This window comes from Electrona antarctica (assembly GCF_951216825.1).
Source record: "Electrona antarctica genome assembly, chromosome: 3".
Lineage (NCBI taxonomy): Eukaryota > Metazoa > Chordata > Actinopteri > Myctophiformes > Myctophidae > Electrona > Electrona antarctica.
In genome coordinates, this window is record NC_136808.1 from 16,072,973 (window position 1) to 16,083,505 (window position 10,533).

The following is a 10,533-nucleotide window of genomic DNA, read 5'->3' on the forward strand; positions in this document are numbered from 1 at the left end:
CACATTCTTGATCAATGGCTTGAAATGCACTTCAATGTGCAAATTACCCATGTTGTGTCCCAGAACCCCCTGAACCCTCTCCCTCCTTTACCGTGTCATTCATTCCTCTTTTGTATTTGTCTCTATATGTTTTTGGAAAGTAAAAATGAAATGTTCACCAATACAACATATGTTCATACAACAGCCTCTGTCTGCCTTCTGAGTCCCCACCCACTTTCTGCGTACATTTCCACATAACTAACTCATCTTACTTGATAAACAGATAATTTGGTCCTTCAAACTCTGTGTCATAATAAGCAAAAAATTAGTTAATTTTGACTAGAGGTGTATAAAAAGATTAAAAAATAATAATAGAATTTGGCCACCAAAAACTGTTTATTTTATGCCTGCTCACAGTATTTTCTTATGTATGCAATGATACATAGGCTACTGTGTGGACATTGAATATTCCCTCGTTTGACTTTAAAATGTTAACAAAATGAAATGAGAATGTTGACTCTGGCTTTATCCAATATTCAGAGTTTGATTCTGGAAAGTTAGGGAAAATTGGCCATATTTTCCTATATAATGCCTAATTTGCATATTTAAATATACGATTTCAGAAAACTTGTAATACAATAAATCATTGTCTTCATGAAATTAATCACCTAGGGGAGTTTCATGGTGATCACTATTTCTTACATTCTTTTCATCCTATTCACCCATCATGTACTGTATATAGGTCTCTCTACATCGTCCTCAGACGAGCCCTCCATCGGCGTCTCCAGTCATCTCGGTTCTCCATACATCTGGCCAGCTCATTTGTGCTTTCTGCACCAGCATCTTTCTTTAGTACGTCCACATAGGTAGGTGTGGGACGTCCTCTCGATCGATGCCCGTGTGTTGGTTTCCACAGTACAAGCTTTTTGACCGGGAGTTCTTGGTGTCGGTGGCAGTGGGTGGCAGTGGTCAGCTAGTTTCATCCTCCTTACTGCTATCTTTTCTGATACACTTGGTAATGCCCCGTACAGACGCTTGTTGGTGATGTGCTCGTCCTGGTTGATGTACCACACGTAACATTCTGGTGTAGCATCCATCCAGGGATTTCTGTAGGGCTTGTTAGTGTCCAGCATTCACAGCCATAGAGGAGAACAGACTCCACGGTCGCAGAGAAGAAACTGATATACAAAATGTGTGATAAATATGGAAAAGCTGCTCCTGTGGAAGGGTTATCATATATTGATTTACTTATATTGACCCTATAAATAATTTAATATAGGTATGGTTTTGCCCACACATTTCGTAATGAAAACTTGTCCGGCTAATGGACTATTTTGCATTGCATTGGCCTTGGAGTGTTTTATGTGCAGACCATGTTGCTATGAAGACCATGGACCCAGAATGATAAGCTAAAAAAAACTCAATGTGTCAGTGAGACTTTTTATTTATGTATAACTTCACATTTTAATTCAAATTAATTCAATGAATGTAGTAGACAGACACCACATGATGCTTAGTCTGATACGTTATCTTAGAGGGGTCAGGGGTTCTCTAAGCTTTCTGAGCACTGAACTCCTTCTGTCTCAAAGTGAAATACCTCCTATGATTTAAATTGTTATTCATAGATAGATAGATCTTTATTGTCATTGTAACGTGTACACAATTAAAAGTGCCAACCAATCAGTGCATCAGATCACTAAAAACATATGAAGCTAAAAATATATGAAACTAATACAACAACACACACATAACCATACTTCCTGTTATTGCACAAGCCCTATCACTAAGCATGTATATTGCACAATAAACATGTAATTGCAGCTGTTATTGCACAAACCCAGAAAAAAAATGTATTGCAGCAACAGATCATATCTTAGCAGCATTGAGTGCAACTACCACTGTGGGATTCAGTTAAAAAAAGTAGTGATTCAGTCATTATGGAGTGGAATCTATAGAAGTTGAGTAATATGTTGATCAGAGCCATCTAATAGAAGAGAGGGATATAGAGGGGGCAGAAACCGAGCGCTCGAGCGCTGTTCATGCAGCCTGAAGCCAAGCTGGAAATACATTGTTTTCAACGAGGGCGGCGCAAACAAGAGCTATTTTAAGCATGTGTGCAACATGACAACTGTTTTAAAGTATTGTACAGTAACAACTAAAGTCTCTTTAATGTTTATGTTGTACTATTACTACAAAACAATCTAAAATGAAGGGATTTAATATCATTAAAGCTGGGCTGTTGCCTGAGTCCAATGCATTTCTGCCTACTTCCGGTCCAGGACTTGTACAAGTCGCGAGTCCCCATTCTCAATAGAGGTCTACGTAGGAGAGCCACCATTGGACTGAATGAAGTGAACGCAGTTTGCGTAACTCTGTCTATATCTAAGGCTCTGATGTTGATGATGTTATTGTGCACACACAATATGCTGATTTGTGGGAGTGTAGAGTGTAGTTTTCTGTTTGAGTTACAGTTAAATGTATTGTTATTAATAGAAGTGGCTTGTTATATATATATATATATATATATATATATATATATATAGCGAGAGAGAGAGAGAGATTTTTATTTGAAGTGAACCATTCCTGCAAACTTTAGATGCCAATCTTAGCCAATCAGGATGGAATAAGCCTATCTCACAGAATTTCCCCGCCCCCCTAAATACGCCCCCTTTCGGGGTTAGTGGTGATAGCGTGACGTCACTCCATAGACGCTTGAAATGAAATGAAATGAAATGAAATGAAATGAAATGAAATCTATATTTACCCAGGGTATCTGGGCTAAGCTCAAGAACTTGTTTCCAGCCAGGCCCTGCTCATAGAACACATTTCATCGTAGTGGTTGATGCCTTGTTCAAGGGCATTTCAGCGGTGGTAATTTTAACGTGTCGGACGGCTGGTTCGAACTGGGAACCTTCCGGTATCTAGACCGCGCCGCTATCCGTTCGGCCACCGCTGCCACATGTTAACAGGGGTAATTTAAGAAGTCTACAACTTTTGTTTTCTCAAGGTAAGGTTTGTTCTATCTGTTCGACCTGATTTACCATCTTGTTTGCTTCATAATAATATTGGTCTGTCACATTTTTACATTAGAAAATGTACTTAGATTCTCCAGAGAAAAAAACTTGTAAATGCTCATGTTAAAGTCACCACTATTTACCGGAAGTGGGCGTGAAAAACGGGCTGTGAGATAGGCCTATAGGAAATATCTGACAAATCTGTGTTGATCACATGACTATGTTTGGTCAAAATCTGTAGGAGTAATATTATAAAAATGTTTTGCTAAAATATGCCTCCTGGTGACACTATAAAAAGCCGATGTGAAAAATGCTGGGCAGAGGGCAGCGTAACACACAGCTTGTACATCTGATATTTTCGCACATGGCACCAGTGTGCATCTGAGTAGCGGTATACACGTAAATCAGGCATAACCCAAACCCCAACCTAACCTCTAATTATGTCTGATCCTAATGTGAATCTTTTCCAAATACATTTTAAGCCTCACAACCATTTCTCTTGTGAAGACCAGGACAATTATTGTCCTGGTCCTTTTGCACTCATAGTAATACTGTTACACACAAAACAATGTTGCAAGTAAAGGACAATGGAGAATGGACAAAGTGCCTGAATCCCATTTATATTTCATCGCATGATGGTGTTGCTCATCGAAAATAAGGTGCTAGTTACACAGTCAGGCTAGGAAGTATAAATGAGCTTAGTTAATTGGTGCTGCCAGGGTTTTTGCATCCCTGTGAGCCTGTGCGTTAATCCGGGCCACACTGGCCTCTCTATTCCAGGGTAAACAGTCTGCGAAAATAGCTGATCTACAAACTCACAACTATTTTTGATGAAGAGATTTGTTGTACAGGGAAAAAGGGAGGGGACATATATCAAGTTTAACTTTTTTTTTTAATTTATAATTCGGGATGCATGGTCTTCAGAGCAACTGGACTACACACAAACCACCCCAAGGCCAAAGGAATGCAGAATGACTGAGAGACTCTTGTTCCAAACATGCAAAAGAGATTCAACTGAATATGTTAGAGAAGCAAATGACCAAGAGCCTTGATTTTTGTTTACTTGCAAATAACTCATTCTTTCACCAGAAATATAAATGGTTCCTTCTTTGGTTGTAGCCTATAGATGATTACTAAATGTTCAGTCAGTGAATTACACTGCAGTTCAGAATTGTTATCCTCTTTATTCAGAACATCTGTGTTGTCAATATTCACTATACATCTCCCTCATGACATACAATAGTATACGCATGACACATCACTGATGCAGCTGATGATGTCTGACATGTATTGATTGAGACCAGATTTTCCTAGATGACATTTAAGAAAATGTGATGTGTACGTGTTGCTGGTGCCTGGTTTTGATTGATTGATTGATTGATTGACAAATGTATTAACAGATTGGAGAATTACAGTACATTTCAAGCACAACTGTGGATGACACAAGTATTACACTTGTTTACAAAGTGTACAATCATCATAGGCGGTAAAACGGGGGGGAAAAAAACATGCAGTGAGGGGAAAAAGGGGTGGGGGGGGATTCAGATATTACGGGGGCCAGTTTCGAATTGCAGCCGTCCGTAGGTGCCCTTTTAGAGCGGTTTTGAAGGAGTCAAGGGATTTGCATGTCTTAATGACTGTTGGTAGGGCATTCCACATTTTGGTGGCATAGGAGCAAATGCTCCTATGGCATCCTGTTAGGGTCTTCAAGGTGTTTTTGTGAGGAGATCCTGTATACAGTAGGAATCTTGTTCTTTGGTTGACTTTTTTGATTACGTTGGTGACCATTTTATCACCGGAAAGATTTGCCTCCAGGATGGAACCTAGGTGTAGTTTCATCTTTTTGTGTGATAACCCAGGGGTTCTCAACGTTTTTGGCCGGGGACCCCCGAAAATGCTTTGGCAACGTCTCGGGACCCCCGCCCCCTCCCGACCCCCAATATAAATTGACTGCTACAATAACCTTAAACCATTTTGGGCGGGAACCCCTTTTGGTGTTTTAAGCATTGTTATAATTTAGCTATTTAAAAATAGCAGATCTACAAGCTCGGTGGCGCGCTACGAGCTTGTAGGTCTGCTATTTTTGAAAAATCGTGAAAAAAAAAAAAGAAGAAATAAATCTTTTTTTTTTTTTTATATAATTTGGGGACCCCCTAAAATAATTTGGCGACCCCCCCGAGGGGTCGCGACCCACGGGTTGAGAACCCCTGAGATAGAACATGTAATGAGACAGCAAAGCCAATGAACCACTTTTTATGTCTCTCCACGTCTTTGTTATGACCTCTTCTTTCAAGTGTGGCTGTGTACAGGATTGAATTGAATTAAGTCTTAATTAAGTGTTGTGGAGTGAGCCACAACACTTTGGCATTTGTTTTACCATACATTTTGATAGTAAGCCACTTGACTTTCAATAAAAAATAGCTTTCCAGAACATCCACTTACTTCCTGTAATAAGAATATGGAGGATATTGCCGTCACAGGGCAGCCCATGCCCTAGCCCTGGTCCAGAGTATCTTAGCATCTGAAAATTCCACTGCAATGCGAGGGCTCTGACTTTAGTAAATATGAACAAAACTACTTCATTACTCACCGAAACTGTTTTGTGTTGTTGAAAGTCTATTCTCCATAGTGGGAGGCCTCTCAGGACCCTCTGTATAATATACTTTTTGGGCAGAAAGATATGTCCACCAGACATTTTATTTAGAGCACCCTCTACATAGTTGGGGAAAATTAGCTTAAATTGAGGCAAATCTGGAAAATAAAAAAAACTTACCACTAGCTTTCTTCACAGATGTGTTCATAAAGGTGTCTACTATCACAGAAACATTTGTTCCAAGCCAACTCCCTTGGGAAACTTTGTGGGAGCCAATCAAAGTTGGGGCACCCGGAGGGCCTTCAGGACATTTTAAGATTGGCGTGTGTAAATACTTAGGTTTTTTTTGGGTGCTGAATGTTCCAGGCATTACCTTTCAGTAAAAATTACTTCCTGGCCATGAAATTGGCTGCTTTTGTATGTCCCAGACAGCCGATTCGACTGTTATCTCTGCATTGGAACGGCGAATGTCCCAGACATGCGCAATAATTGTCACCAATCTTCCATCCATTCTCCAGTATGTACTGGAGTATGAATGGAAGCTGCCAATCTCTGCTTGCTGAAGAAATCTCCAGTCCCCAAAACGTTTGTGCGATTTCCCATGGAACATGAACTTGAAGAGTTCACAGCTGGCTGTGATGATGTCCTCCTTGTTGTCTGGATGTCCAAAACTTCCATAGCTCTCTCCACTTTGTCAGTCTTGCAGAACTACTACCGCTACTGGGAGTATCAAACCAGAAAAACTGCCCCCAACAACAAGGAGCCGCAGCACAGCACTCTCTATTATGTGTTGATCTTTTATATTGTGATATCATAGAGCCATATTCTGTTTATTTATTTGTATTAAAGGACCACTTCACCACTTTTCAACTTCTCTTCCTATAATTGGTCCTAACTAATGTTCATGATAAAATACCACCATTTTTTCCTACTCAGTCTGTCTCATAGGAAGGCTGTGGGCAGTTCAGAAACCCGTCCACCAGTGACATCATCAATGGTGAATCCAAGCTAATAGAAACGGCAGGTTTTCTTTTCCTGAAAAGTTGCAATGCAAAAGTTGAAGCCATCGTTCTCACGATAATAAAAATCTAAATATATTTTAAAACAAATCTTGTTTAAATGATGATGTCACTGGTGGACGGGTGTCCGAACTGCCCAAAGCCCTCCTATGAGACACAGACTGAGTAGGAAAAAAATGGTGGTGTTTTATCATGAACATTAGTGAGGACCAATTATATGAAGAGATGTTGAAAAGTGGTGAAGTGGTCCTTTAATGAACTGAAATTCGGCACATTAATTTCCCCCTTATTTTACTGTTGATTTTTTTAAAGGTGTGACAATAAAGTCTTTCTGATTCTGAAAAGAATACATCAGTTACATCCATTAAAGATTGTCCATCTACTTCTGTTTCAACAGTTAGTTTCAATTAAGATGCATTTGTGATTATATTAATAAAATGCTTTTTATATTTTAATATGCACCAACACACAAACGGAAAAGAAAACAAGAAAACACCATAGACATCCATTGAGATATGCATAAAATGGATTATTAGTTATTGTCTGTATGTCTGGGACATACAAAAGCAGGCATGGCCAATTTTATGGCCAGAAGTCATTTTTACTGACAATGAATGGTTTCAGCACCCCAAAAAAACCCCTATCTACACACCTCACAAGCTGATATAGGACAATTTAAAAATGTCCTGCTGTTAGCCTAGGCCCTCCGGGTACCCCAACTTTGATTGGCTCCCACAAAGTTTCCCAAGGGCCAAAGCCCAGGGCTTGGAACAAATGTTTCTGTGATAGTAGACACCTTTATGAACACATCTGTGAAGAAAGCTAGTGGTAAGCATATGTTTTCCAGATTTGCCATAACTTAAGCAAATTTTCCCTTATTAACAGACCTGTTCAATATAAATGACCCATTGGCCAGATCTGTAGACTAGACTAGAGGGCACTCTAAATAAGATATTTTAGGATGTTCTCTAGTCAGTCTGAGATAAAACAGATTCTCCTCGGGAGAACTGGGCCCTGTGAAAATACTATAGTATAAATGTAACTCCATGAGATACTGCTTTGAATAGTAAATATATTTGAAACTTAAAATGCTATGCCGTTTCAGGGAATGGGGATTTGTTTATGTAACAACAGAAGATACGTCTATGACCCCTGCCAATATTCTATAGGGTAGAGATATCAGTCAAGTGTTATATTAAAGCCCCATTTCAAATACAGTGAAAATAGCAGATCTACAAGCTCACTACGGTATTTGTTTTTCTTCTAGAGAATATTTGAATTGTTTGGGGAAAATGATTATAAAATCAATGCATTGAAAATGAATTATCAATTACAGTCATTCGACAGACTTCACACAACCACTGTTCGGTCCATTGTACTACTATGTGCACAGAGTACATCTGGTTTACGTTTACACTAGCCTTTACACATGCAAATAACAGCTGAGGCAAAGCAGCCTTCACAGCAACGACACGGTCATGTGACAAACAGGATTGTAAACAAGCTCTATCATGTTCTTTTTATCCATAATACGCAAGGGTTCCAGTTAGAGCACTGAAAATTACATATGATGAAAGGATAGGTACATATAGTTGTGGACAAAATTGTAGATGGATGGGAAGATGGCATATGCGGTAAATAGATAGCGGTAAATAGATAGTATAATAGCGGACAATAGAAGGTATTTTTGAGTACCAGATACTTGAGGAAATGTTCTGTGCTTACCAATTATTTTGTGTACACACAACTACAGAAGAAAGACTTGGAAGAAAATGAATAGAATTGTATGTCTTCTGTACAAAACCGGATTTGAGATTGACTGGTGCCTTACAGCCTTTTTATTCAATGCTTGTGAGTGAAATGTAAAGCCCAATCCTTTCCCAGATGGCTTTTATGAAAGCCAGAGGGGATAAAGCTGGCTTTTGGCAGTCACTGCAGGTGTGACAGAAACAGGCCGAGCCTGTGAGCCATGGCACTGATGGCAGACACCCTGATGCCAAAACCTATTAGTGCTCTATTGATGGCAAGATGGCATGAAGATTCACACAGTGCCACTCTGTCCTACTGAGAAGTAGGACAGTACAGATGTACAGTATGCTGTTTGGATGTAAGCGATGAGCAAAAAAGAACTAATAGAATTAAATAAAACAAAACAATGCCTTATTTATAATGTACAGCAAAATAAAAGGTAAAAAACTAATATCTTGCATACAATGAAAATGAAAAGAAACATATACAACAAATAGTACAAGCGAAAAGCAGGTACGGTAGCGTCTTGGCATGCTGTAACTAACAGTCCCCCTAGCCTTGGATCAAGATTGTCAGAGGCAATTCTGACATTTGTGTACCGTATCTACAATCTGTGAACCCATTCAGAGAAAGAAAAATCCCTTTGTTTTGCCTCTGGGGTACGGTAGTACCAACAATAAAACTACAAGACTTTAGGACAGTGGTGCTGACTGATTCTACAGTTAGCAGAATCTGTCTTGAGATTAGTGTATATGACATTTCTTTTATCAATTTTGACATTTGTGCATACAAATGTCAAAATTGATAAAAGAAACCCGTCAGCCTTGATCCAAGGCTGACGGTCTGTCAGCCTTGGATCAAGGCTGACGGGTTTCAATCGCCAGGCAGTATCTGGGACACAGAGTGAATCCAATTCATGTCATTCTTCCTCCTGATTGTGAAACTGCTATCCAGATTGCAAATACCCCGCAGAACCCCTCCCACATTTTGTTGTTGTTGATGCAACATGTACTGTAATCTCGTCAACACACCATTGTATACTGTAGTGGTTCTCAAAGTGGGTCCTTGAGGGAGTTCCAGCTATGATAGATAGATAGAAAGTTAGGAACCAAATGGACCCTTATGGGCCTGTAACTACTAACTCAGAGTGTCAAATGGAAAAAAAATGGACACGGAGTCAAATTAACATTGATTTTATAATATGAATTGGGGTCCCAGTGATAGAAATGGGGGTCCATAACCTAATGCATGTCAAACTAAAAAGGTGCAATTCTGTGTGATTGCCAAGTGTGGTTGCACTGCCACTGACGAGAGTCGTGAGGAACATAGACATATAAAGGTAGACACGCCTCTTCCGGCTCTGGGGCGTGTATCTCTACGGAAAGCAACATGGAGGCAACGGGTGGCACAATGGCGACACGTGATTGCATTGGCAAGCTTTCCCGAGATTCCTTGTGAAGCATAGTGCAAGAAAAATGGAAGGACGGAAGGGGACATTCGGTAGGCCAATCAGAGGCGCGTGCCTTCAAGATTCCGCTTGACTTCGTCCTCCCATTGGAGACAGGTTGCTCCCACCAACCTGCCAATGAGGCATCTATATTTATTTTAATATTTATGGTGAGGAATCCACTGGGAACTGAATTCCGTCTTACCATGTATATTATATATTGTGATGTCATCATGACCTAGCTTCACTTTTCTGTTGTGCAAAAGTTAACAAAAAGCAGGTTCACTTTGCTGGCAAAATAATTCTCGGACCGAGAACAATAGTGTTTCCAATACCAGCCACACTAAGTAGGGGTCCATTAATTAAAATGGTTGAGAATCACTGCTAGAGCCGTAAAAATCTTCTCTTATAGGGGTCCCTGGCATATCTATTCAGATTAGGAGCCGGAGGCTAATAAGTGTCAATTTCAGGGTCCTCGATATGAAAATGTTTGATACACTGCTGTATGTGAATACAGCTCAAATGCCTTTACGCCACTTGGCTCATCAGATCACAATCTGATCTGGCTTGTTCCCACCTGCATGGTGTTGAAGATCTGTCTGTGTCTCTCTCCATCTGTCTGTCTGTCTGTCTAACTATATTATCATTTGCACAATAGGAAGAATGCCATGAATGGGATACGAGTCACCGGGTCCGATTAGGCAGACTCTCATGGCCTATTTTGCAGCCATT